A 27,695-nucleotide genomic window follows, 5' to 3' on the forward strand; every position below is an offset into this window, starting at 1 on the left:
AGTATCTGATATTTCGCTGAAAAAAAAAACATGTCAAGTCCTCAACCAGAGAAAATCTGTTAATAACAGTATCTGGTTTATTTTGCTCTCAGAAAAATAGACTTCAGCAAGGCACTCAGACTAATAAGACATTTAATATAAGGACGGTTGTATTTGTACAACAAATATACCAGAGTTCATAATTATTTCCAAAGGCATTCAAGAAAGCTCTCCTATCTTCCCTATGGGCAGAACTTGGGAATTCTAGAGTCTACCTTTCCTCTCACTTTCTTAGAACCCATACTGTCCACATGACTCACAGTGATAAGGCCTAATGATAAGGCCAGGTTATTTCTCAGTTCAGATGGTTCCCTTTAACACAAAGAGCTTGCTTGGATCAGCAAATACCAACAGTGGTGCATGTTTAAGGCAGCTATCCAAGTCCTTAAAGGTCTTTTCACATTTCTCTTCCAACTGATCTCCAAAAGATGCCAAGAAGGTCTAGTTCAGTGTTTATTTTGGCCTTTCTGTTTATGGTTCTTTCCAGTCATACATATCTATGTGTGAAATCATTGAGAATCTTTGCCATGATGACAGTGTTCTTCATAAATTTCTCACCATAGCCACTAAACCCCAGAAATGGCTTCACTTCCTGATAATTCTTCCACTATGGCCAGGTAATGAGAACTTTTATCCTCCTAGGGTCAGTATTCATTTTGAGTATGTGGCCTTGGTTTCTGTCTGCCAGCTCCCAGTCATGTCACTCTTTGTTGAGGTTCTTTCTCTTTCCCCTCACTCCCTCCCCTGTTTCTTTTCTCTCCTTTGCCTCTTTCTCCTCCTGGGATCTTTAGATGGACAGGGGCTGTAGATACATAGTGGCCTGCTTGCACTTCTTCCTCCTCATCTGTAGTCAGTAGGTGTGCTCACTTTCCCTCTGCATCTTTGTCTGGCTTAGTTCCTTGGTGCACCCTGCTTCCCTACAGGATCCGCATGGATGTGTAGGCCTCTCCAGGTCTAGGTGCAGTCTAGCATCCTGTTCCCTTCTTCTACTGGACCCTGTGTTCTCTCATCTAGAAGCAGTCTCCTTTTCACCCCGAGTGCCCCATGAACCAGGGAAGAGGGGCTCACCTGCATGCTTACTACACAGGGGGTGGAGGTGGAAACCAAAACTAGAGACTGAAAATAGTCATCAGCAACAACAGCCAGTAACCCATTTCTAATGAGTCAGCTTCTGGGACTTCTCCCCCCCTTCCCCTGACTGCACAGGCAAGCAGAGGTTTTGTGCCTCTGCAGGCTCCTGCGAAGTGACAGCCTGGTTGGTTAGGTTCAACCTGCACCCCCCACTCCCCATCCCGGCACCCCTCCCCCTTTCACTTTAGAGCCGAGTGATGTCATTCACTTCCCACTTTGTGGAAAAATCTCAGGCTCTGGAGCCCGCGTGCGTGCCTTTTTGACCCAGGAAGGAAGGAGGAGAAGAGAGCCTTAGCCCGGGGTGGGCACCCCGATAAGCATATTTGCTGGATTGTAACGGCTGCATAAAATGAGATTATAAAGGGGGGGTTCGATTGGAGAGGGATAGACATGGTGGGTCGGTGGGACCCAGAGACACAGGCGAGGGGTCACGGGTTGGGGGTGGGGTGGCGTGGGGCTTTTTAAATCCCGCAGCAGAGAGAGGGGCTGGACGGCTGCAGCCCGGGCCAGGAGGGAGACGCGCCGGCGGCAGGTTTAATTCAGGGGCTGGCACGGCACCGGCGGAGAAGGGGCACGCAGAAAGGCAGCAACGCCTCTTCCCCCCTCCCGCCCCCACCATCCCCTAGCCTGGCCCCGGGGCAGCCGAGGCCGCCCGGGCCGAGAGTCTAAATCCGGGACCACGGGGGCCGCCCCCTCGGCGGGCCCAGCGCTTCCCGCCCCGCCGCCTGTTGCTAAGGGCCGGGCTGGCGCCAGGCGGGAGGCCTTAGCAACTGAGGCTGGCCCGGGCCCGGGGACGCGGCGCGCGCGCGTAAGGGAAGGGGGCGGGCCCCCCCTCCCAGCCCCCGACGCATAGGCCTTCTTCTCATAGACATAGGGGAGAGGAAAAGGGTGCATGAAGAGAAAATGTGTGTGTGTGTGTGTGAGTGTGTGAGAATGTGTGCGCGCGCGCGAGGGAGTGAGGGGGGCAGCTAGATTCTCCGCCCCCCCGACACACACAGACCTATAGGAGAGGAAGGGGGTGCGTGAAGAGAAGAGAGTGTGTGTATATGAGTGTGTGAAGGGGGGCGGCCAAATTACCCCTCTCGTGGACACAGGGCCCCTCTTTCTAGACACAGGCCGGGTCTAGGAGGGCGGAAGGGGGCTTACGTAGAGAAAAAGTTTGTGTGTGTGTGTGTGTGTATGTGAGTGAATGTGAATGAAATGAGGCCAGGGGGCAGCCGCATTACTCCCTTTATGGTTCACAGGTCCCACTCACATAGACACACCGGCTATGTGTATGTGTGTGTGTGTGTATATGTGTGTGTGAATGAAGTGCGGAGAGGGAGCAGCTGAATTACTTGTTTTGTGGTTCTCAGGCCTCAGAGAGGGGAAGGGGGCTTCTGCGAAAAGAAGCAGTGGGGGCGGGGGGCAAACTAACCCCATCGTGGATGTAGGCTAGCTTCTCATAGATACACTGGCTGTGTCCGTGAACAAGGAAGGGGGTTTATGAGAAGAAAAAGTGTGTGTGTGTATGTGTGTGTGTGTGTGTGTGTCTGAAAGGGGCCGCCAAATTAGCTCCCTTGTGGACACAGATCATTTTCTCATGGACACACATGCCGTGTTAGCTGGCGGGGAAGGGGGGTGTGTGAGGAGAAAAAGTGGGGTGTGTATATGTGAGTGGGTGGGTGCATGTACTTATATGCATGCATTTTATCCTCTTTCCTTTATTTACATGAAGCTGTGTCCGAGTTAATGGTTGTGAGAAGGAAAAAAGGCAGTGCCTGTGTGTTGTTAAATGACATCCCCCAGCCCCCGCCCGAAGCGTTGCGGATCGATTAGGGGTGGGGGGCAAGCTTTCTCGCTTATAGACACACATCTGTCGGAGGGAGCCTGTGAAGAGAAAATGAGGTGTTGGACACCCCCCTCCCCATGTACACAGGGTGAAGAGAGAGGAGGGTAATGGGTGTAAAGAAGAAAAGAAATTGATGCGTGTGAGCTTAGGTATTGCGGGGGGACAGACGACTCACCCCTCCCGTGCCAACAGCAGTGGCTGCGGGGGAGGGGCCAGCGAGCATCAGGTGCAGTGGGCGGGGCCAGATGAGTAGGCGGAGCCGCGGCGCAGTGGGCGGGGCTTGGCTCGGGCTGTGACAGCCGCGGGTGCCGACGCCTCCAGTGCAGGGCCGGAGCAAGGGGATTTCCAGCGCTGAGAGAGGAAGTGCGGTGTGTGTGTGTGAGTGAGTGAGTGAGTGAGTGAGTGAGTGAGTGAGTGAGTGTGTGTGTGTATGCATGTATGTATGTGTGTGTGTTTGTGTGAGGGATTACAGCACAGAAGGGACTTTCCAACCCCAGCGGCGGCGGCGGCGGCGGTGGCTATAGCCCCAGCTCTTCCCCCCCTTCTCCCCACCACCTCACACCCCTCCCCCCAGCCCCTTCCCCCTGCTCCCTCCTTTTCCTCCTCTCCACCGGGACAGCAGCCGCCTCCTTCTCTCCCCCCACCCCTCAGTTTGGCGCTGCTCCTTCTCCCCCTCCCTCTTGTCCTTCCCCCACCGCACCCCCCCACCCCTCACACGCAGCCCAGCCCACCCGCCTGCGAAATGGGGCTGAAGGGGGAGGAGGAGGGCGCGGAAGGGGGAGCAGGACCCACTTGGCTTCCCTAAGCGACCAGTGGCTTTGAGGAGCCCTAGCCGGTGGCAGATCTATCAGTCTTGGGTAAGGGGGGAAAATTGGGGGAGAGGGGAGGACGAAGGGGAGGGGGGACCCCCGAGAAAGTGGAGGGGGGTTGGTTTGAGTGCTCTTCCACGTTGCTTTGCTACGCTGAAGGGAGGGGGGTGGGCGTGTAGAGGGAGGGGGGAGGCGGGGCAGCCACCTTTCCCTGGTGTGGCCGGGGCACTTGCTTCTGCAGCTTTTTCAGACTCCCTCCCTCTCCTTCCCTCTCCCCCCGCCCCCTCCCTTTTTCTTCCCCTCCCCCTCCCCCCAAGCTGTGCCCTTGCTGCTCTCTTTAGCTTCTTGCTTCAAGATTGTGGCTGCTCCTGATCCTTCTCAGACCCTCATCTCTTGCCTTGCTCCTGCTGCTGCTGCTGTGGTTGCTGATCCTGCTTCTGGAGGCTTGGGCTTTAGACCCTCTTCCCAGTTCTGCCTGCCCTGTTGCTGCCCTGGCAAAACTCGGGCTTCTCAGTGGGGCGACATTACAGCCACGGGCCCCCAAACTGATCGGCATTTCACTGGTGCCGGCACTCTCGCTGCTGCTGAAGAAAGGATGGATCAGTAAGTATTACCCTGGCCCAGGACTCCCTAGGCAATTCTCTGTGTGTGTGTGTGTGTGTGTGTGTGTGTGTGTGTTTTCTTGCCTTAGTTTGGTGTTATATTTTATGGAAACCTCTGTCCATTTCAATATTTCCTAATGTATCTGGGAATGAGTGGGTCATGGGGCTTTAAAAGAAGCATCAGCCACCTCTTCCTCTGCTATTCTCTTCCTACTGGAGACTAAAAACGCTTTAATCTAACTTTGAAAAACTTTGTAAGGGAAAGATGGTATTCCTTTGGAAATGTCTTGGGGTTAAGGCACTATTTATGGCTTTTTCTCTTAAATAATTTTCTCTTAGCTACTTAGAGGCAGTAGAATTACACTAAAGAATGCAGTCTAATGTGATCTGGATTTTCCCCTCATGGAAAATCCGCAGAATGTTTCAGTGTGGACGGTTGCACCTGGTCAACACAGAAGGATCTTTTTTTGTCCTCAGCTTTCCAGAAAATGTGGATTCCAGGGCCTTATTGTATGTGATTTTCTTTTTTCTCTCTCTCTTTAAATCGGTGTTCTGTGTACTGAGAGGGATAAAATTATGCAGCCCAGAAAAAGAGATACTCCATTCAAAGCATTTAAATTCATGAATGTACTTACCCAGGTTGAGTTTAGGTTTTTTTTAAGCCATTATTTTAAAGTTTATACTGAGTCATTCCTCTGCAGATGAACCTCTGACTGATTCATAATCAGAAAACTGCAGTGGCCTGTAAGATAGAAAAGTACTGTAATACAGTTATAGATAGCTTGCAAAATTTTATCTTCAGTTGATATTAATGAAATCCCCCAAAGCCATGATGATCACAGTTATTCCTACTACTTCATTTCCAGCTCCATCTTGAGGTGCCAAGCTGTTGCTTACATATTAATGAAACTCTTAGCCCTTTTTGGGATGTCTAGTTGATATTTAGACCTTTGGAAGAATTTTCACTGTTTAAAATGATCTCAAATTAATTTTTTTAAAGGAGTAACAAATGATTGAGGACAAAATCCCAAGGACATGCTTAGGAATCCAAGATATCATCAAATGATTAATGGCCAGCCAAAGGGGAAATTGTGTTTGAAATATTTACATTCATCTTAGAATGAATTTACAGCCAGAAATTGGGTGTATTCTATTTTTGTAGCCATTATAAGAAAGCAGGATTTAGCACATTGTATGTTTTTCTTAATTTACATTCACAGCATACAACTGAAGAGGAGCCATTATTTTTCAACATATTCTGTGAATACATATTAGGAGTAAAACCTTGGAAGAGGCTGGTTTCTATAATCTTGGTTTTGGCAATGATTTAATCTTTTTGTGAAGAAATGATTGTATGCAACCACATGCTATTTTAAAATCCACTTATTTTGTATGTGGAATCTTTAAAAAATATTCTTATTTTAAAAGGCTTCATTAGGTATAGGGAGAAATTCATAAAATAGTATAAAGCCATTCTCAATTTAAATGAATGAAAAAAAAACTTAAAGAAAAATATTTGCCTTGTCATGTTCTGCTTATAAAAATCTCCTTAAGAATTTAAATGTGAATTAAAACATATACCCAAAGCCTCACCATTCCTAGACTGAAACAAAATAAGCCACACTAATGCCAAAATAGGAAAATTTTATGGCCAGATTGGAAACCCCTGAGAGTAGGGGCTTATTATGGAAATACTGACAGACTTTGAATTTTAGCATCACTAGTTAAAATCAAACCTTATCAAGGCTGTGGTTTACAATGTAAGGCATCTCACTGAAGAGTAATCTGTTCCAGCTGTCATATCCTATAATATAGGAAACCAAATAGCAGCTACAAAGAATTCCAGCATGGTGATGGTGTTTTTTAAGCATACACAGGACATTTTTCTGTGATAGGAAAGGAGACCAATTTATTTTATTTTTATGTCTTCCAATTCCCTAATAAGACTCTTGATCAGGGAGAGGGTTATAAAGACATTCGATGGAAATACACAATAGCAGGGACCAATGCTTAGTTAATCCCATCAAAATAACCTTATTATTATTCATGTCTTTAAATGACGGATTTTAACTAAAATAATTAAGGAACTGCATCTTATTCTCTCAGCTTTCCTCCTTCCCTTAACACACACCCCCTTTCTCATAGACATAATTATAACACTATTTTATTACTGATACTGACCTCTGTTTGTTAGACAGATTTCATAAATAGGAATATTGTATTGCAGGTTTTTTTTTTTTTTTTGGTTATGAATCCCTGTGAGAAATCTTAAATCACTCTTGTGAAAAAAAAATTTTGGAGTAGTATGCTTTGGGGTACTATTAGGATAGATATCTAATAAATTGAAATGTGAATAGGTATTAATCATTGCTTTAAAAAAAGACTTTTTTTCTTTCAAAGACTATTTTTTATTGGAAAATTCTTTGAGAGATTGAACTGTTACAGTGTTGCAAGTCTGAGTTAGACCAAAGAAAGGAAAGTGTGTTAAAGTTGTTCATCTCTGTTTTCCCATCTTGATATAACAGGAACAGTATGTGATCCAGCCTATCAAATGTTACGCAATAGCTGAAATTTTATTGCATTGGCCAGTTTAAGAACTATTAGCTCAGAAGTTATATTCTTATACTTGAAGACCATGTATCATTTCTATAGGAGCAAGATTGCCTGCCACTGGTCATTTTAAAAGAGTTTTATTAATGTCCTTTGTTTTTGCATTAGTCATTTCCCAGTAAATCTCCTCACATCAGTGCCACGGAATGATTTGCTATAAAAAAAGAAAAAAGTTAAACCAACTGACAGTGATAAAGTCTTATCAGTGACCCATGAGAGTATATGCAACATTCTGTATCCTTAGTTGTCCCCCTCCTCCCCCCACCCTGCCACTTATCAAAAGGAGGGAGTTGTGTTTCATAATCTATACTATGGGACAAATGTTGGTCATAATTATTCAGAATTTGGCTTTGCTTTAGGTTCTTTTCATTGACATTACTGTAGTCATGGTATATACATTGTTCTTATTTTGCTTTACATCGCTGTATCAGTTCTTGTGGATCTTCTTACATTTCTACAAATTCCTTGTATTCATTGTTTCTTATGGCACAGCTTATAGTATTCTGTTAAATTCATAGGCCACAATTTGTTCAGCTATTCCTTAATCAATGGACACCCACCTTCTTTGCAGTTCTTTGCTACCCTAAAAAGTACTATGATGGATATTTTGGTATATACAAGGCCTTTCTGTGTTTGACCTCTTTGGGGTAGTGGGATCTCTAGGTCACAAGGGCATTAACAGTTTATTTTTTATTTTTTGGAGGCAGTTGGAGTTAAGTGACTTGTCCAGGGTCACACAGCCAGTAAGTGTCTGAGGCTGAACTAGGTCCTCCTGACAACAGAGCTGGTACTCTAGCCACTGTGCCATCTAGCTGCCCCAATATGAATAGTTTAGTGACTCACATTCCAAGTCTAAAATGATTGACCTAACTTACAATTCCACCAATAATGTATCAGTTTGCCCGTTTTCTCACCACCCCCCCAACATATTTCTGTATTTCATCATCTTTGCCAATCTGATGTGAAGTAGAACCTAAGAATTGTTTTAATTTGCATTTCTCATGCAGTATTAGTGATTTGGAGCATTTTTATGTAATTATTGATAATTGGCAAGTCTTCTTTTAAAAGCTGTTTGTTCATAACTTTGATCAGTTATCTACTAAAGAATGGCTTTTGGTCTTACATATTTATGTCCTATATGTTATGAATATTTGACGTAATTAATTCAGAGATTTCCCCAATTCGTTTCTCTTCTTTATCTAGCTGCATTGATTTTGTTCATTCAAAAAAAACTTTTCAATTTTATGTAATATAAATGCTTTATCTTTTAGATAAAATAAGATTTAAAAAGTATTGTCTTGGTTTTTGTTTGTTTTGTCTAGATTTTTAATCACTCTAAGAACTTCCATCTTAGTAAACTCTTTCCAGCAGTGCAGATAAGTAAGCAACTCGTGTAGTATTAGTTACCTGAAGCACTGAGCTGTTAAGTGACATGCTTGTGGTCACACAGCTAGTTTGTCTGAGGTAGTACTTGAATGGATTGTGATACTGGCCCTTTATTTGTTATGCTATGTGGCCTTCCCTTGTAGAATAGACAAAATAAGAAACAGTTGGAGGCTTTTTGCCCAAAAGGAAAGGCAAAAACGATTCAAAATAGCTGGAAATTATAACAGCAAGCAAATAGAAAAGAAAGAAAAAACTCATAAGAGAATATGTTTGTGCTATTGAAGTATCTTTTAATTTATACAATTGCTCAAAAAATGGTTTTCTCATTTAAAAAAATTGCTTATTGAAAGCCTATGTAATAGACACTCTTTGTATGTGCCTGCATGTGTGTGTGTGTGTGTGTGTGTGTGTGTGTGTGTGTGTGTGTGTTTGTATGTGTGATACATAGGAAATAGAAGACAGGGTCATGAAAGATAAAGCGCTTTTTCTGGAAAACTCCATTTCTCTATGTAGATGACCTGGTAAGGGACAAAAAGATGGTGAAATGTTACTATTACAAATCAAATTTTATTATTTAAAGTCCAAAGAATTGTCCTCCCTTTTTTGGTCTAAATTTTCTGTTAATTGAGCTCTGGCCTCTGACATCATGGACCTAGGTATGGTTTTGGGGAAGTCTCTCACTGAGTCTCTTTGTATCGTGAACCTACCCAGGGAAATCCTGGCACAGTCAGTATCTGTTTCCATTTGCTTTTCCAGACAGGGCATTTAGCTCCCCTGCAAGCACTCAGGTTAATGAGACATTGAATTTAGGACAGGTTTTATGTAACCCAACAAAAACAATAAATTTGTACCTGAGCCTCTTATCCATCAGATACTCTTTTTTTTTTTTTTTTTGGTGAGGCAGTTGGGGTCAAGTGACTTGCCTAAGGTCACACAGCTAGTAGGTGTCAAGTATTTGATCTGAGGCCGTATTTGAACTCAGGTCCTCCTGACTTCAGGGCCAGTGCTCTATCCACTGCACCACCTAGCTGCCCCTCTTTTTTCTCTTTTTAAAGAGCTCAAGTAAGCTTCTCTTCTTTTTTATTTTTTATTTATTTATTTAGTTATTTAGTTATTTATTTACTTACCCCCCCACTAGTCAGTGGGGTTAAGTGACTTGCTCAGGGGCACACAGCTAGTAAGTATGCCTCTCTCCTTGGGCCCTATATAGTCCAAATGATACTAGTGAAAAAATCAATTCCAGTTGTTCCTCTTTGCGTGTAGTCCCCCGGCTCTGCTAATCTCGCTAGTACTTGCAAGAGCAAAGTGGCTTTTGGATTTGCTCTTCTCCTTTGTGCCTCTTTTGATGTTTCAGCATCATTATATGGTGCTGGCTTCCTAGTGAATGTGGTTTCTTGTAGGGCCTACAGGTGTGTACACATCTCTTTCCAGTTCCTCTGTGCAGTTCCATGTTTCATCTTTGTATATGTGTGTCCTGGACAGCTCTTGTGAATAAAATTGAGAGTGCATGGAATAAGAATGCAAAGTTTTCTGTTCACCTGAACAAGGTGAATAGATGTGTCAGTTATATTGGTATTAAATATTGCTTGAAAATATAATAGAGACATTCATATACCACTTTGTTTACAAAGTACTTATGCCCTATCATTAGACCTTTATAACAACTCTATAAAATAAATAGTACAAGTATTATACTCATTTTATTGAGGAGAAAACTAAAGTTCAGAAGGTTTTAATGACTTGCCCAAAATCACACAGTAGAGGGAAGGGAATAAACATTTATTAAATACCTGTTATGTGCCAGGTGCTGTGTTATTATCACCATTTTGCAGTTTAGGAAACTGAGGCAAACAGGTTAAGTGACTTGCCCAAAGTCACATAGTAAGTCTCTGAGGCAAGATTTGAGCTCAGGTTTCCACGCATAGCACTCTATTTACTGTACCTTGTCAGCTGCCTCAGTAGAGGCTGCATTTTTTTTTTTTTACTATATTTAAGTGCCTACTATGTATATTTGCCATAATAAGTGGAACATTGGCTGGGACTTGGAAACGTTTTTGTCATATATAGAATCTTACCATAACACAGTGCTCTGCTATGTGGAATTTTACGTAAGGGTCCATTTTGGGCACGAGGTTAATTAGTGGAAGTATGAAAAAGTCATCAAACATTCACTGATTTCCTAGTAATGTGCTAGGTTCCATGGGAAGTATGGGAAAGGTCCTGACTTCTAGGAGTCACAGTAATATACAGACATGAAGAAGCTAAAAGAAAATAAAATGTATTCTGAAAAATTGTTACCCTTGATCTTGGTCAAAAGGTTGAAAAATTATTTTCTAGAAAATTTTCTAGCAGTTCTATGCAGATGACAGTACTTAAGTGCTTCAAGAGACTGTATGGGTATTCTCTTCACTGATAAAGATTGCAGTCCTTCTACAGCTAATCTTCAAAAGTTGCTAAGCCTGAAAAACTCTTCATTCTGTGGCCAACCGAGTAATGAGCTCCTCCAAACTTAGCTATTTTGGTCTGCAGCCAACAGGCCTACTAGGCCCATGTTTAAAGCCTTTCCAGCATGGTAGGACCTGCCAGCGCTTGTACTATGCTGGCATAGTCTTTGAGAACCCAAGGACACCTCCCTGTCACATTGAGGTATGAAAGGCAGATGATGAGATGAGACAGCACTTCATAAATTGCTGGACTATGTGGTACATACTATAAATGGTAAAGAAATTCAAAAAAAGGAAAAGCTCATTGGGGTCTGGAATTATTCATGGAAGGATTCATGGATAAATTGAAACTTGAGGCGGGCTTTGATGCAAGTACAGAATTAGAATTATCAGTAGGGCAGAGGATCAGGGAGCAACAAACCGAAGCAATTTAGAAAATATTTTCATCTATGACCATCATGGTCCCCTGGTATGGGAACCTGAAGAGTGCATCATATTGTATGTTTTTCTTTAATAACCTATTTTTTTTAATAAAATAGAGCTTGACCTGTGAAGCTATTTAATGTCAAGTTGCTTCTTATGGTTAATTAACGTTCTGCCTTGTAATTATGAAAGTGACAATAAAATAACAATGGAGGTGTTTCTATTACATTTAAATGGAATGGTAGGTGTTTTTTATTCATTATCTCATTTGAACTGCAGTCTAGTTGTGTAGGAAAATGAAGGTACTTGGATTCGTACTTATGACTTTGGCTTCATTAATGCCAACCACTTAAAACTACTTGGTTATTGCTGACTCAAATATAAAAATTCGTTTTCATACTGTTTTTAATTACTTTGAAAGATCTTGGTTTCATCAGCATGGTACCTGATGCAGTTCATGACTTGGCCAATTTTGCTAGTTACTGACAGTGACTATCACCTGTTAGCCAACCTTCTTCAGACATAGCTAAGCTGGTCGTCTGATAATAATTCAATTTAATTCTGCAACATTTAGGTGTCTCCTGTGTACAAAGGACTGTACTAGCTGCTAGGAGAAATAAAAAACTTGGACATGACAGTAATGGTTGTCAGGTTTTACTTAAAGTCTTTTCTAATTTGTTAGCACAGTCAAATCCTTATTCAACAAACATTGTTATTAAACATTTTCTCTGTATAAGGCAGCTAGTGATACAGTGGATAGAGTACCCAGCCTAGAGTCAAGAAGACCTGAGTTCAAATACTGCTTCAGACACTTCCTAGCCATGTGAACCTGGGCAAGTCAGTTAACTGCGTTTGCCTTAATTTTCTCATCTGAAGGAAATGGCAAATCATTCTAGTATTTTTGCCAAGAAAACCCCAAATGGCATCACAAAGAGTCAGACACGACTGAACAGCAACATGTACAAGGCACTGAAGTAGGCATATAACTTTTGAGGACCCAAGGTTCCTTTTATATTAGGAGGACTTTAGTGATGTGTTTAAATAAAATTCTAGAGTTTAATCCATGCTAACTTTTAGAGTTTTTTTGGTTTTTATTTTTTAAGGGGGTTACTGAATAAATACTTTTTTCCTGTAGCAGTGGAAGTTTGGTAGAACCTTTTCCTGGTGCTCAGTCTAATGCAAGGTATAAGATTCTGTATGCTCACCTAGTTTAAATACTGATTCCATGTCAGGAAGTAAACTGATTACAATTATAAAGTAGAAAAAAAGGTAAATTGGTTAAGATGATGAACTTAATGTGACCTGTAGGGGATAGCAGTCAAAAGGTAAGGGTTTAGTCAATATTCAGAAGATAATTCAGTGAAGATTTTTAGACATTAAAATTTTAGTCTAAAAGGTTGTTTTAGATTAAAGTGAAATTTTGCGGGAAGACCCAGTCTGAGGGTGTGAATGCAAGTTAAAAGAGTAGCCCATAGGGGATGTTACCTTGGAACCCTGTGAATGTGTACTCATGAGCCCCAGTCCCCTCTCACTTTTCATTGTCAGTTAGTAGACACAATTAACTCATAGAAAAGGAATTTACTAAAATGGCATAGTAAACATAGTGGCTAGAAAGTATTTCCCCCTAGAAACCTACTCTGCCACAAACATACGTTGCATCCATGGGAAGAGTAGGGGCACATAGGTGGAGAACACGTATGGCCACACCACCACCACTCCTGCTGCTTCAGGGCCTTCTCTTCATGGAGTCCCCATGCAGCTCCCCTTGGAGCTTGGATCTGCTCCTCTCAGTAGCTGGCTGTCTCCTCAGTTACCGGGGGTCTTCTTTCTTGAAGCTGCTTTCTCCTTTTATCGACCGTGTCTGTGTGGAGTGTGTTTCTCTTCCCTCTCTTGTGCCTCAAACTCTGTAAAAGTGACAAACTCTAGATGGAGTGTCTTTCTCAGAGCAAGTTATTGCTGTGACTATTGGGGGGGGGGGATAAGGAAGAGAGATAAATCTCCTCCCCTCAACCTTGATTACCCCCAACTGAAACTCTGCCCCATGACTATTTAAAACTCTGCTCTTCCAGTGAGATGGAGCCCTTCTTAATTTCAGGGCATAGAGGCATCTTTACAGTTAATTTAATACCTTTCTAATGCCTCATGATTGAATTATAAAGACTTTCTGGGCTGAGGGTTGATCACAGTAAATACAAGTTAATAATTTTTTTTGATGGGTGGTACTACCTGCTGGGAGGATCAGGAAAGGATTTAGGTAGAAAGTGCATTTTAACTGAACTTTAAAGAAATTAGGTGTTCTAAGAGGCAGAGGTGAAGAGGTAGTACCTTCCAGGCATGGGGACAGGCATGGAGTGAGGGGGAGGAAGGAACAGCAAGAAGACCTATTTAACTGGCTCATAGAGTATGTGAAGGGGAGTATATATATAAAATAAGGCTAGAGAGGTATGTTGGAACCAGGTTTCGAAGGGCTTTAGATACCAGACACAAGAGTTTATATTTGATTCTAGAGGGAATCTAGAGCCATTAAATTGACATGGATTGACATGATCATACTTTAGGAAAAACACTTTGGCAGCTATGTGGAGGGAGGATGGATTGGAGAAAGGAGAAACTTGAAGCACAGAGACCAATGAGGATGCAGTAGTCCTGGTAAGTGGTGATGAGAGCCTAAAGAAAAAAAGGGAATTGATTTGAGAAATGTGCAGGTAGAGTCAAATAGAAGTAAGAAGCCTTATAGCTAGTAAGGAAACTGGGACTCACTTCATGTTAAGTGACTTGCTTAAGGTCATGTGTGGCAAATTAGTAGCAGAATTGGGACTAAAACTTAGGCCTTCTGATTTTTGGATCAGTTGTACCTCATTTTCAAATACCGTTTTCATTTATTCTTTAGACTTACTGATTATGTAATAGTCCTTCTACTTCCTCTCTCTCCGTTTTATTTGATACCCATTTTGTACATCTTTAACTTTTTCATTTGGAATCTCTTGCTTTCCTTATATTTCAGTTTGTTTGCCTAATATAGTGAGCAACAACATTCCAATCCTTTTACGAATTTAATTAACTTGCTTTCACCCCCCCTACTTTAGGTGTTGCTTACACCTAACTAAATAACTCTCTAACTTTTTCTTCCCCTTGATTTACATTTGAACCAGTTACCTAGTAATAACAATTTTTAGACATGATCTCACATTTTAGATCTTCAAAGTATTTTGCAAACACTAATTTGTTAGTGGTGAGTAAATCCCTGAGCCCTGTTCATTGTGTAGAGAGAATTTTGTCCCTTCATCCTTGCATTTCATTATAACTACAAAGTACTTAAGGGAATATGAGTTAATGAGGGGAAAAGCCCCTTTTCCAAATTAGCAGAGGAATGATGTTGGTTATTTTGGAAAAAAGACTGAATGTGATTCTGGGAGACTCTTTCAACATAGCACTTTCTTTGTTCCTCTGTTAAACAATTACCACATTCTTTTTTATGCCTGTAGGCTGTTTTTTTTCTTTTTGGGCAGAGGATGAGGGTCTTCTTTCCCCCTTCTAGTCTATAAGCTCCTTGAGGGCAAAAACTGTAATGATAATAGTTAGTACTTATGTAGCACTTTAAGGTTTACAAAGCACTTTGCAAATATTATGTCATTTTACCCTCACAACAACCCTGAGAGGTAGATACTATTATGATCCTCATTTTACAGATGAGGAAATTAAGGCAGAGATTAAATGACTTGCCCAGGGTCACATAGCTAGTAAGAGGTAGAATTTGAACTCTGATCTTCTTGACTTCAGATCCAGTGCTTTATCCACCTCGCCAGCTGATCTTTGTATCACCCAATAGAGCCTAGTATGGTGCCTTCCTTACACATAGTAATAATAACTCATTTCTTTAGTGCTTTGGAATTTACAAAGCACTTTTTTTTAAGGCAATTGGGGTTAAGTGACTTGCCCACAGGGTCACACAGCTAGTAAGTATCAAGTGCTTGGTCTGAGGTCGGATTTGAACTCAAGCCCTTCTGACTTCAGGGCCGGTGCTGTATCTACTGTGCCACCTAGCGGCCCCAACAAAGCACTTTCTTTATAGTAACTGTAATATAGGGAATGCAAGTATTATTCCCAGGGCAGCTAGGTGTCGCTGTGGATAAAGTGCCAGGTCTGGAGCCAGGCTCATCTTCCCGAGTTCAAATGTGGCCTCAGATACTTACTAGCTGTGTGAGCCTGGGCAAGTCACTTCACCCTGTTGCCTCAGTTTCCTCATCTGTAATATGAGCTGGAGAAGGAAATGGCAAACCACTCCAGTATCTTTGCCAAGAAAACACCAAATTTTGTCATGAAGAGTTGGACATGACTGAATAACAACAACAAGAAGTACTATTCTTATTTTCAGGTTAAGAAACAGCTTCAGAGAAATGAAGTGGGTTGCAGGGTCGCAGAGCTCTTGAATTTCAGAACTAAAATTTGAACCAAAATCTCTCTTGACTCCCCTTAATTCTCCCCTCTTCTAAGCTTTTCCTATTTCTGTTAAAGGTACCCCTCCTCCATCTTCTCAGTCACCCAAATAAATAACCTTGGAGTCATCCCAGACTCTTCTCTCTCCCTTGTTCCCCTCGTATTTAGTCAATTGGCAAGTCTTGGGTGTTCTACCTCTGCAATATTTTTTATGTTATATCTGTACCCTTGTAGCCATCATCTCAGTTGAGGCTCTCATCACCCCTTATCTCTGATATTGTAATAGCTTCCTGATTGGTCTTCCTGTCCTTAGTCTCTATCCTTTCCAATAGATCTTCAGTGCAGCTGTCAAATAATCTTCGTAAGGCACAGGTCTGGGCATGTGGCTCTTTTTTGCCTTTGGGATAACATACCAACTTCTCAGTATGGCATTTAAGGCTCTCTGCAATCTGGCTCCAACGTACCTTTCCAACTTTATTTCACATTATTCCCCTTTACCCTTCTGTGTTCTGGCCAAAATGTATTTATAGCTCTTGATGTTCCATATCTTTGGAATGTGCTTTTTCTTATCTGTGCCTTTCAGAACCTACAAGTCTCAGCTTAGATGCTACCTCCTCTATGAAACCTTCCCTTATCGCTATAGTTAGTGCTCTCCACCCCCTAATTACCTTGTATGTGTGTATTTATCTGTTTACTTTACTCCCCAGTATCTCTTTGAGGAAGAAACTAATTTTTTTTTCATCTCTAGGGTCTAGAGTGCACAGTTTTTAGTAAGTGTTTGAGGGCCATATTAGTGAACCTTTGCACTTAAATGTTCATTTGAATTGATCACAGAATCATGTTAACCCTGACTAACTTCAGTGTGACTTGATGTATAAACTTCAATTTCCTATAACTCTAACCAAAAAGGGAACTAAATGTTATCTGAAGTAAAGATGAATGATAGCTCAGTGTTTCCATAATTTTATGATTTACTAGGCAGCTATAATATAGATTTTTCTAAAATAAATTAGCTTTCGTGAGTGAATTGAAGAAAAAGAAAGGTAGTTTATTAGATGATGAGAGGTGCTCCCAGAAATATGGGGTAGCTTTGAAAACTGCACATAAGCAGAAGTGGAAGAAGTGATTTAAATGAGTTTAATTGGGAAATTGTTCAGAACAAAGTTAAAAGTATTTGGAAATTAAAATTCTTGTATCTTTATAATAATTCACATTTGTATAGTTTTAGGATTTGTAAAACACTTTCCTCATAAAAATCCTGTAAGGTCATTTCATTTAGAAAAAGATTTTTTGTGTATGATTTATTTTATTTCAATTCAAATCCATATTATAAATTCTTTCTCTTGGATACAAATGCAACTTTGGTCAAGTCACTTAACTTTTCAGTGGCTCAGGTAACTTGCCAATTCTGTAAATTGCAGGACAATTGCCATTTTGCTTTGGTGGAAGGAATTTCCTCACTGGCAGTTCCCTATACCATTGAAATCACAGATCTCAATTGGAAAAAACTCCTACAACCTTAATTGGTTATATAGTATACCTTTTTTCCCCCCCCTAATATAATGCTGCTTTTCTTAGAAATTTTAGAAGCTCTTTCCTTTAATCTAACTCTATCATCCTTTGGTGTTGTAGAGGATTATTCTGATCAGGATTATTTTAAAATATAAATTAAGAGCATATGTAGGAGGAGGCAATATAGATCTCTTTTCTAAGATACCATAGCCAAGTGGACCTTGGAACTCTTTTCCCTCCCTAGTTGCTACTAGAGATTTCCTTCCTTTTTATCCTTCCCCCTTCCATTTCCCTTGTTACTCTTGACCCCACCATCAACTAGAACCTCAGCTCTATGATTCTAAGGCAAACCTCATCTAATGACTGTATCTCATAATACCCCTCCTCCAGTTCTCATTTCTTTTCCTTATAACAACCCCTATATCCCTCTTCCCTGAATATGTCAAGACCAATGACTTAGAGTTGGGGGAGTCACTATTTCTTACTGTTTTGGGAGTGGAGGGTAAATAGAGTTCTCTGTATTCTTCTGTTCTTTTTTCCTTGGAGTTTTTGTCTTTGCCCTTGACTCCCAAATCTATATGTCTGGTCCTAATCTCAGTTCTGAGTTTTCCAGGGCTACATTCCCAAATGCTTGATAAATAAATACTTCCTTTTCCATCTCCGCGTCAAAATCATCATGTCCAAAATTGAATTACTCATTTTCCCTCCAAAACCTACTTCTTTTCCCAACTTGCCTTTCTCAGTTGACCACTATCTTCCCAGACACTCATATTCCAAAATGTGGAGTCATTGATTCTTCCCTCTTCCTTGACCTCCACAACTAGTCAGTTGCTAAATCTTGTCATTTCTTTTTCAGTAATATCTTTTACATTCTGCCCTTCCTATCTATTCTCACACTACCTTAATTCAGGACATCTTGCTAGAACTATTGTAATAGTTTCTTAACTGGTCTTCCAGCCTCCAGTATCATTCCTCTCTGATCCACCCTTCTGGTTGCTGACAAAATTGTCTTCCTAAAACACAGATCTGACACATCAACCCCATATTAAAAAACCTTACATGGTTCTTTATTGTCTTTAGGATAAAATACAATAAATGCCTCAGCTTGGCATTTAAAACTCTTTGTGGTCTGGTCACAATATATCTTTCCAACCTTGTTTCACTTTACTCTTCCCATGTACTCTATATTTAGGCCAAACTGGACTGTTCTTTGCTCCCTGAACTTGTCTTGCCTACTTCTGCCTTTCTTATAGCCAATGAAGGCCTTATACTTTATACACTGCTTCTACATCTCTACCTATAGGGTGGCAGCTAGGGAGTGCAGTGGATAAAGAGCTGAGCCTGGCGTCAGGAAGGCCTGAGTTCAAATGTAGCCTCATTTGCTAGCTGTGCTGCTCTGGGCAAATTACTTAAACTCTTTGCCTCAGTTTCCTTACTGTAAAATAGTGATCTTTCCCTGCTTATGTCTCTTATTGTACTTTGTCAAGATTCTTGCATTCCTGTTATCATATTATATCTGTTGTAATGATCATTTATCTTAAGTCTGTATCGCAGTCTCTCCCTCATTGGAATGTAAATACTTTAAGGGCAAGGGTTACTTTTTTTCCTTCTTCCTCCTCCTTCTCCTCCTCCTTCTCCTTTTTCTTCTTCTTCATCACAGCACAGAACCTTTTAATTCCAGCACAGGATCTTGCCTTTACCTTCGTGTAGGGATTCTTAACCTTTGTGTGTCATGGATCCCTTTGACAGTCTAGTAAAGCCTCTGGATCCCTTCTGAGGAAACTTGTTGCCTACATTCATGATTATAGGAAATTTAAAGTTTCAGTAAGAGATTAGTGAAAATAAACATGTAATTTTTTTTTCCCATTCAAAATGGGATGGGAACCCCCAGAAATCTATCTGCGAACCTTTTGGAGGTTAGAAACTCCAATATTAGTGGATCTATGATATTATCAGTTCTTGGTGTTCCTTCCATTAGTGCAGATTGCAACCCATCTAGGCCTTCTCATTCTTGAGGATTCGTGTCCATGTTCTTTTATAAATCGAATACATCAGATACACCCAACATGTAGTAATCTTTCATCTAGGTCTTTTTACTTTTGTGGATGCTAGTGGAACATTTAGGCTGCCCATCTGTTATCCCTTACTCTTACCTCACAACTAATCCACCTACTTTTTTACACACACATTTCTTTGTTGGTATCCCTTATGTCAAAATTTGTACATCATTGGAAATATGCTGTGTTTTACTTGTGCCTACCATGAATTCTTTTCATCACTCTTTGGCTTACCTGCAACTTTGACTCTTTTTCATGACCCTGCAATATCACCAAGAAAAACATTTGTATTAAACAAGGTATGTCTTGTGTCAGGGAGCAGTTTGGGATCCTTTAAAGCACTGTGCTTTTTCCCAAATCCAATTCATCCCATGTTTATGGTCTTTGTTTTATGTCCAGTTCACCTGTCTCATATGTAGGTACTGATACACTGACCCTCTGATTTCATGTCATAATCTGGACAATAGACATTTTTATCCACTTAGTTTTTCCTATATAGATTGGCTGGGTTGATTTTGAATTATTTTGAATAATCATGAGTGCCATTGAGAAGAAATTGTAATGTTAGCTATGGGGTTTGATGCAATTAGCATATTAGCTGCAGTAGGAGCATCTGGAGGACCTCATCATCTATCCTTTTTTCATCTGCACTTCCTCCATAAGAGTAGTAAATATCTTTGGTAACTTGCATCTTGTTCACTTAAGAATAGTTAGAGGGATGTTGGTCACAGTTATTTCTATGGTTGCAATTATCAAGGGATCTTGCCTGATTTTAGCATTTGTATAAAAAGTTCTTTGTTGGAGGAGAGGCTTTAAGGCTGTGCTTTGCTCTGCCAAGTCAAATGCCTCTTTGTAATCAGCAAACAATAAGCATGACAAAGTTTTGCGTTCGTTTCACCTTTTAGTTCATCATGTGACTAAAGATGTCTGCCTTCAGACATCTTTTTTTTCATATTTTTACCAAACTTTGATATGTGTTTAGATAGTTTTCATGAAGTTAATATAAGGATGAGAAAGTAGGCATATTCTGTTATGTACCCTCAATTTCCTTTTTTGGGGGAGATAATAATAGTGTACTAGATAGAGAGCTAGCTTCAGAGACAGGAAGACCTGGTAAGTCCTGTTTCACACGCTGGGGAAATTGCTTAACCTCTTAGTGCCACCACGCGACACTCTAAAACTAAACCATAGAGAAGTTGCTACTCCATGTTGATAGAAGAAGTTCTTTATACCACTGAAATCACAGGTCTGGAAAAAAATACCATCTACAATTTTTCCCATTCTTTTTATACTTTTCCTTAACTGAAATATTTTGTAAAATAATCCATCAATAATTTCAAGATTGTGTCATCTACTTCCATCATGACAAGAATGGAGCAGTGGAAAAGCATCAGAAGATGTTAAAAATAATGTTTTTAAAGCATCTATAAATATTAACATAGCTGTAGGTATCATAAATATTAGATCTTTGGACAATGATGAAAGAATTAATGTATTATTAGAAAAATTAAACCACATTAGTATTGCTATTCTTTCTGTAAGTGAACTCAATATATAAGGAAGTTAAAGCTAAAAGGAAGAAACGCTCATGGATTCTCTTTGAAAAAGTAAACAAAAAGAGTCTATGGAGTTGATTTCATTTTGTATCCATAAACTGGAAAGTGTTCTGTGAGATACTGTCATCTTATCTTGCAGTGCCCATGATGAGGATAAAAAAAAGGATCTCCATGAAGATAATTGAAGCTTATTTATAAGCCATCATTTTTGTAGCTGGTGAAGAAGTAGAAAAATTTTACAGAGAACTCAAAATTCTAGTTAATATATGTCATAATATTAGGCTATCATCAATACAAAAGTGGGCATTTGGAATGATGGTGAAAAATATATTGGAAAATATGGCTCTGGGGCAACTAGATGGCGCAGTGGATAGAGTTCCGGCCTTGGAATCAGGAGGACCTGAGTTCAAATTCGGCCTCGGACACATAACACTTAACTAGCTGTGTGACCCTGGGCAAGTCACTTAACCCCATTGCCTAGCAAAGAATAAATAAATAAATAAAGATAAAATAAAATATGGTTCAGTTTTGAGGAGGAAAAAAACTGAGGCAAAATGCCAAAAGCCCAAGGTTAAAGACTACTCAGAAACCTCATGCCTGTATGACATGAATACTTTCTTCAGGAACAGAGTACAAATCCAGAAGTGTGATATATCAACTGTAACATATCAGTCTTATATTTTGTAGACTCCCATTTTTATCCTATCTTAGAGCTTCTGATTCTAGTTTTGAGGTTAATGAGGTTAGAAAATTCAACTAGACTATTTATACCTACACTCTCTGTTTTCTGTATGCTTGCTCATGTTGACATACAAAGTCAGTTCAATGGCCTCTTTTGGTAATGACTGATATCACCAAACCAACACCATCTATCTAAAGACAGTTAATGGCTGCACCCTTGACCTTGAATCTCCTAAATCACCTGTCTTCATCAACAGACCTCACTAATCCTCTTGCCTGGACTCATTCACCAATGGTTCACATACTCTCACTCCCTATGATTCTCTAATTCCAGCAGTCTATTCTGCCAGTTCTATCTACCTTAACCCAATTGAAAAATAAGAAACATAAGAAAAGAGTCCTCTAGTATTACTGGAGAGTTACAAAGTTGGGTGTCCTCAACAGAAACAGGAAACTTTGGCAGAGCAGTGGTTTTAGGGGGATAGATGATGAATTCAGATTTGAGTATGTTGAAGTTCAGGTGTCAGTGGGATTTCTAGGTAGAGAAGTCCAGCAAGGCCTTGGAGATATGGGAATTGTGTTCAGAAGGGCCATTAGCAATAAATACATAAATTTGGAAGTCATCTAAAAAGAGAACGTAATTGAACCCAGGTTAAAAAGATGAACTTCCTTAGGGAGAAAATTTAGAGAAAGAAAAAGAGAAAGCCTGTAGGTCAGAGAGCTTCGTAAGACATTCACATTTAGGGGAAAGAGGGGGGAAAAAGGGGATAGATAGATGATGAACCATCAAAGGAGAAGGAAGTAGAGCAGTCTGATTGGTAGGTGAACCCGAAGAGGGCCGTGTCATAGGAAGCTATCCAAGAAGGAGGATGAAAAGTAGTCACCAGTGTTAAGAGACGCAGTGAGATCTAGGAGGAGGAGGGAGACTGAGAAAAGGTCATCAATTTATGTAGGTAAGAGTTCTCAGGTAACCTTTGAGTGATCATTCTAAAATATATGTTAGACAGTATCTCCTTAAATAATAATTTCACAATTTGCCTTCCTCATACACATTTCTCTACTATGTCTACCTCCCAAAGAGAAGTTTGATTTTTGGAACATTCATCACAGTAGTGGTCTGTTTACTAAATATTTATTTCCTTCAACTGTCAAACTCTGAGGTTTGTAGGTCTTTTTTTTTCTCTCACCCTTATGTTATGGTTGTCTGAGACAACTTGGCTTCCAGCATGTTATGTCTAGGAATTTGTCAGTTTCAAGGAAAAAAAAAGGCTTATGACCCTGGATCTCTGTGGGTCACTCCATCCTAAGAGAACTGAATAAATTTTACCCATCATTGTTGGAGGCCTCCCAGTATTATTTGATGGAATTCAGTGACTGAGAGTTGTGCTTGGAGAACTTTGGCTCCTTTAACATGTTCTTGAAGTCTTGTCTTTTTGTTGGTTTGTTTCATTTATCAATTTCAGTTTTTCTCAAGTCATACTACCATTATTACTCTGATAATTCTGCTCTTCATATTTTTATGCTTTTTGCCCTTGGTTCCTTTTTGGTTTTCCTCTTCTACCACACAGGGTTATTGTTAAGGAAAGTGCTTTGTAAAGGCAAACCCAATATAAATCTGTGGTTCCTTAATTTTTGACATGATTGGTTTTCTGCCTCAGATACCTGTGGTATTCCTAATTTTTAAATCAAATCAACACATATATAAATACCTATTCAATGTAAGGCATGTGATGGAAATATAAATGTAGAAAGTCTGATTCCAGTCTAACTAGACTTTAGACTGATTACCAACACTTAGAAGCTTTGTGATGTTGAGCAAATCATTTCAGTTTCCTCATCTTTAAAATGGTTATAATAATACTTGTTCTAGCTACTTCATAGGTGTTTTGTGGTGTTGATGCTGTATAAATCTTGAGTTTTATAGACAGCTGTTATTAAGAAAATAAGACAAACCTGTGAAATTTAAATATACATGTGGTATATACATCTATCTGTCTGTCTGTCTATCTATCTATCTATCTATCTATCTTAAAGAACTGGCCTTGAGTGAGAAAGACCTGGGTTCAAGTAATGTCTCTAGTTATGTGACCACAGACAAGTCACTTAATGTCTCAGAGCCTTAAGCAACTCTGTAAGACTCCTAAGTTGCAGCAGAGTGGTTGATCTGCATTGGTAAAGACAGTTTCCTCTTTAGGAGTTGCTAAAGCCAGTGAAATCACTCTGCACCAAAAATACAATTTAAGTAGTATCTTTTCTACTTTCAGCTTGTATTGTCATCAGCCTTTCTTTAATGAATTCATGGTGTCTTTGATGATAGTTTTCTTTTCATCCTATGATTGTTGTCTATGTCTTCCCATAAATTCTCCATAAGGGTTCTAACCAACATGGTAGAGGCCTTCCTCTAGGTCTTCTAACATTGTAGTTGTACCAGGGCAGCACTCAGATTGAATGTTAGCTCATGCTCTTGTGACATTACTGATCTTCTTTTTCTGATCACAGTGATCATTTTTATCATCTGGATCAGAGGTGTCACACATGGTCAACTGGGGAACTAGATTAAAATACAACAGAATATAGATTAAGTTAATTGTGGTTTTCTGAGTCAATGTGTAGCCCACAGGGATCCTTATATACAATTTAATAACCTATTTCTATTTGAGTTTGACAGCATGGATCCAGATACTATGTAATATGTATATGTATATGTATATATATACACACACACACACATGCATATATACACCCATGTAAAATACATATACACATGTATACATTTTTAAAGAAATTTTAATTTTTTATATCAACTTTCTCATCCCTCACCCACCCCATTCAGAGAGCCATCCCTTAAAACAAAGATTTAAAAAAAAAAGAGAGGAAAAAAACAAAGTGGTTCAGTAAAGCTAACCAATTACATTAGCAAAATCTGATGTTATGTGCAGTGTTCCATACCTATAGTCCCCCCACTTCTACAAAGAAGAGAGGGTGGTATATTCTTCTATCTCTTCTTTAGCACCGGGCTTGATCATTATAGTGATACACCCTTCAGTTTTGATTGTTTTGTTGTTGTTCTTTCAATATACATTGTTGTAGTTGTTAATGTATATTGTTTTCCTGGTTTTGCCTACTTCACTTTCCATCATTTCATATGTCTTCCTCTCCTCTGTAATCTTGATTTTCATCATTTATTATGTACCATCCTTGTTCAATAATATTCTATTACATTTAAGTACCCTTTGTTTAGTCATTAAATAGTTAATGGACATGTACTTTGTTTCTAATTCTTTGCCACTACAAAAAGTGTTGCTATAAATATTTTGGTCTGCATGAGACCTTTCTTTTTGTCATTGACCTCTTTAGGATAAACGCCTAACAGTGGAATCTTAGGCTCAAAGAATATGGGCATTTTAATCACTTTCTTAGTGTAATATCAAATTATTTTCTAGAATGTTGAGATCAATTCATAGTGCCACTAAAGGTGTGTACGTGTTTACTGATTTTTCCACAACTCCTCCAATATCAATAATTCCCATATTTTATCATTTTTCTGATTTGTTGAGTGTAAGGTAAAGTCTCAGAGTTGTTTTGATTTTTATTTCTCTTATTATTAATGATTTGGAACAATGTTTCAAATGGTTGTTAATGATTTGTGATTCATTGAGAGCTGTTTTCATTGGGGAATGAATCTTAGTATTCATTGGGGAATATTCATTGGGGAATGAATCTTAGTATTAAGTATTTTAGTTCCTTCTATCTTGGAAATCTATCTGTCTGTCTGTCTATCTATCTATCTGTCTGTCCATCCGTCTAACTGTTCTTCCTATCTTGGATAAATATGTGTGTAGCCCTTTTCAGAGATAATCAGTGCAGCTTTTTTTATTTGGGATGACTTCTTTTCTTATCCTAGTTGATTGATTTTGTTCATGGAAAAACTTTTTAGTCAGAGAGTCAGTAAACATTCATTAAGCACCTACTGTGTGCCAGGCACTGTGCTAAGCAATGGGGACACAAAGAAAGGCAAAGGACATCTCCTATTCTTAAGCAGCTCAGTCTGATGCAGGAGACAACATGCAAACAACCATGTATAAACAGCTATATGCAGGATAAATAGGAAATAATCAATACAGGGAAGGCATTAACATTAAGTGGGATCAAGGAAAGGATTCCTGTAGAAGGTGGGATTTTAGCTGGGACTTGAAGGTAGCCAGGGAATCTAGGAGGAGGAGTTAAGAGATAACCAGACATGGAGGACAGCCAGTGAAAATGCCAGGAGTTGGGAGGTGGAGTATATTTTCTAGGAAGTGTCACTTGATTAAAGAGTATGTGTTGGGTATAAGGTTAATATAAGGTGTAAGAAAACTGGAAGAGTAGTGGGACTGGGGATAGGTTATGAAGGACTTTGAATTCCAATCGGAGGATTTTGTATTTGATCTTGAAAGCAATAGGGAGCCCCTGGAGTTTACTGAGTAGAGGGGTGACATGCTGGGACCTGTGCTTTAGGAAAACCACTTTAGTGGCTGAATGGAGATGATTGGGAGTGGGGAGAGACTTGTGGCAGGAAGATCCACCAGCAGGCTATTGAAATAGTTCAGGCATGAGGGAGTAAGGGCCTGCATCAGCATGGTGGCAGTCTGAGAGGAGAGGAGGAGACATTGCAAGGGTAAAATTGACAAACTTTGGCAACAATTTTGATCTTATGTAATCAGAATTATCCATTTTGTTTTTTGTGATTGCTTCTGTCTTTTTTGTTCTGCCCTCTAGCCATAGCTGTGAGAGGTATCTGATCTGGGCCTCTTCTAATTATTTTATGTTGTGACTTTTAATATTCAGGTTACATACTGGATCATATCTTTTATGCCATTCCTTGTATGCACGTTATCATTAGTAATGTACTGCAGCACATAATATCTCTCTTGTTACCCTTTAGGGTAACAAAGTTTTGGTTTTTCAGGGACTGTGTTGTTCTCACATTCATAGACATCATTGCCAGAATATTGGTATTAAAAGGATGGTTTTTATTTTAAGGAGCATCTTGGGGATGTTGGAAGGGCTGCACAATTCTTAGGGTCATAGATTTAGAGCTCGAAGGAACCTCATGCCATCTAGTCCAATCTCTTCACTTTATAAATGAGGAGACTGAAGTCCAGGGATGCTAACTAACTTGCCCAGTATCACATAGATAAAAGGTATCTGAGGTGTGAATTATCTCAGGTCCTCTGGCTCCAGATGCATAAACAGGAGTACCTGGAGGACTTCATCCCCCCATAGGAAATTTCATTTCTATTTGGATTCTTTACTGGACATAATATGCTAGACACCTTTGTCTAGCATATATCTTTGTTTTATGCCTTGTTTTATTGATATTGATAATCAATGTATCAAAGAACAAATTTGTCTCTGCTTTTGCATCTAACAAAAACTTGTGTGATTTTTAATATATGCCTTGGAGACATGACTATATTTCATTTTACCAAATCAAATGCCATTTTATTGTCAACAGGAAATAATCACAATGAGATTTTGTATGCTCTGCATGTTTCAGTCAATTGAGTAACTGTGAAGATGTTGTCTAATGCAGAATATAGTTTGTGAAAGCCTGCCTGCTCCCTTTTCATATTTTCTTCAAGGTTACCCTAGATATATATGTAGATCTCATAAAGATTTTATAGAAATAAAGACATGTAGATTAGTAGTTATTGATGTCCTCATAGTAGTCTTTATGGATAGTAATACCATCTGTAATTTTCTTTCAATTGTTTGAAATCTTTCAGATTATTTTTGAATTTTAATGTTTTATTTTTTCCCAATTGCATGTAAAAACAATTTTTAACCTTTGTTTTTTACAATTTTGAGTTCCATATTCTCTCCCACCTTCCCTCTCCTCCCCCATCATTGAGAAGGCAAGCAAATTGATAAAGGTTATACATGCTCAGTCATGTAATACATATTTTCATATTAGTCATATGAAATCTTTCAGATTTTTTAAGAATCAGCCTTATCAAAATTTTGTTACCTCTAAAATAGATTTCCTTTATAAGTATACTTGGTCTGGTCCAGCTGTTTTCCAGGCGTCATATTCTTTAGTGCCATTTCTAATTCCTATTTAGCATATTGGGGACTGTTGTGTCTAGTCTACATGCGGTATTTGCACTGTTATAAGTAAGAAAATAGTTTGTTATA

At 39.7% G+C, this 27,695-nt stretch overlaps 1 protein-coding gene across 6 annotated transcripts in view; it reads left to right on the forward strand.

Annotated features, from left to right (window-relative positions):
* The first annotated feature begins 3,707 nt into the window (after nt 1–3,707).
* The window catches only part of TRAF3 (TNF receptor associated factor 3), a 155,047-nt gene continuing 131,059 nt past the window's right edge, over nt 3,708–27,695 (forward strand). For 2 of the 6 annotated variants that reach the window (XM_027849310.1, XM_027849313.1), the window contains exons 1-2: nt 3,708–3,858; nt 4,128–4,413. The gene's annotated coding sequence lies outside the window, so the exon portion shown is untranslated. The remainder of the gene's footprint in view (nt 3,859–4,127; nt 4,414–27,695) is intronic. The other 4 variants (XM_027849314.1, XM_027849315.1, XM_027849311.1 and 1 more) reach the window with 3 other exon arrangements.

The sequence above is a fragment of the Vombatus ursinus genome, unplaced genomic scaffold (genome assembly GCF_900497805.2).
Source record: "Vombatus ursinus unplaced genomic scaffold, bare-nosed wombat genome assembly UNPS02007284.1, whole genome shotgun sequence".
NCBI classification, from domain to species: Eukaryota; Metazoa; Chordata; class Mammalia; order Diprotodontia; family Vombatidae; genus Vombatus; species Vombatus ursinus.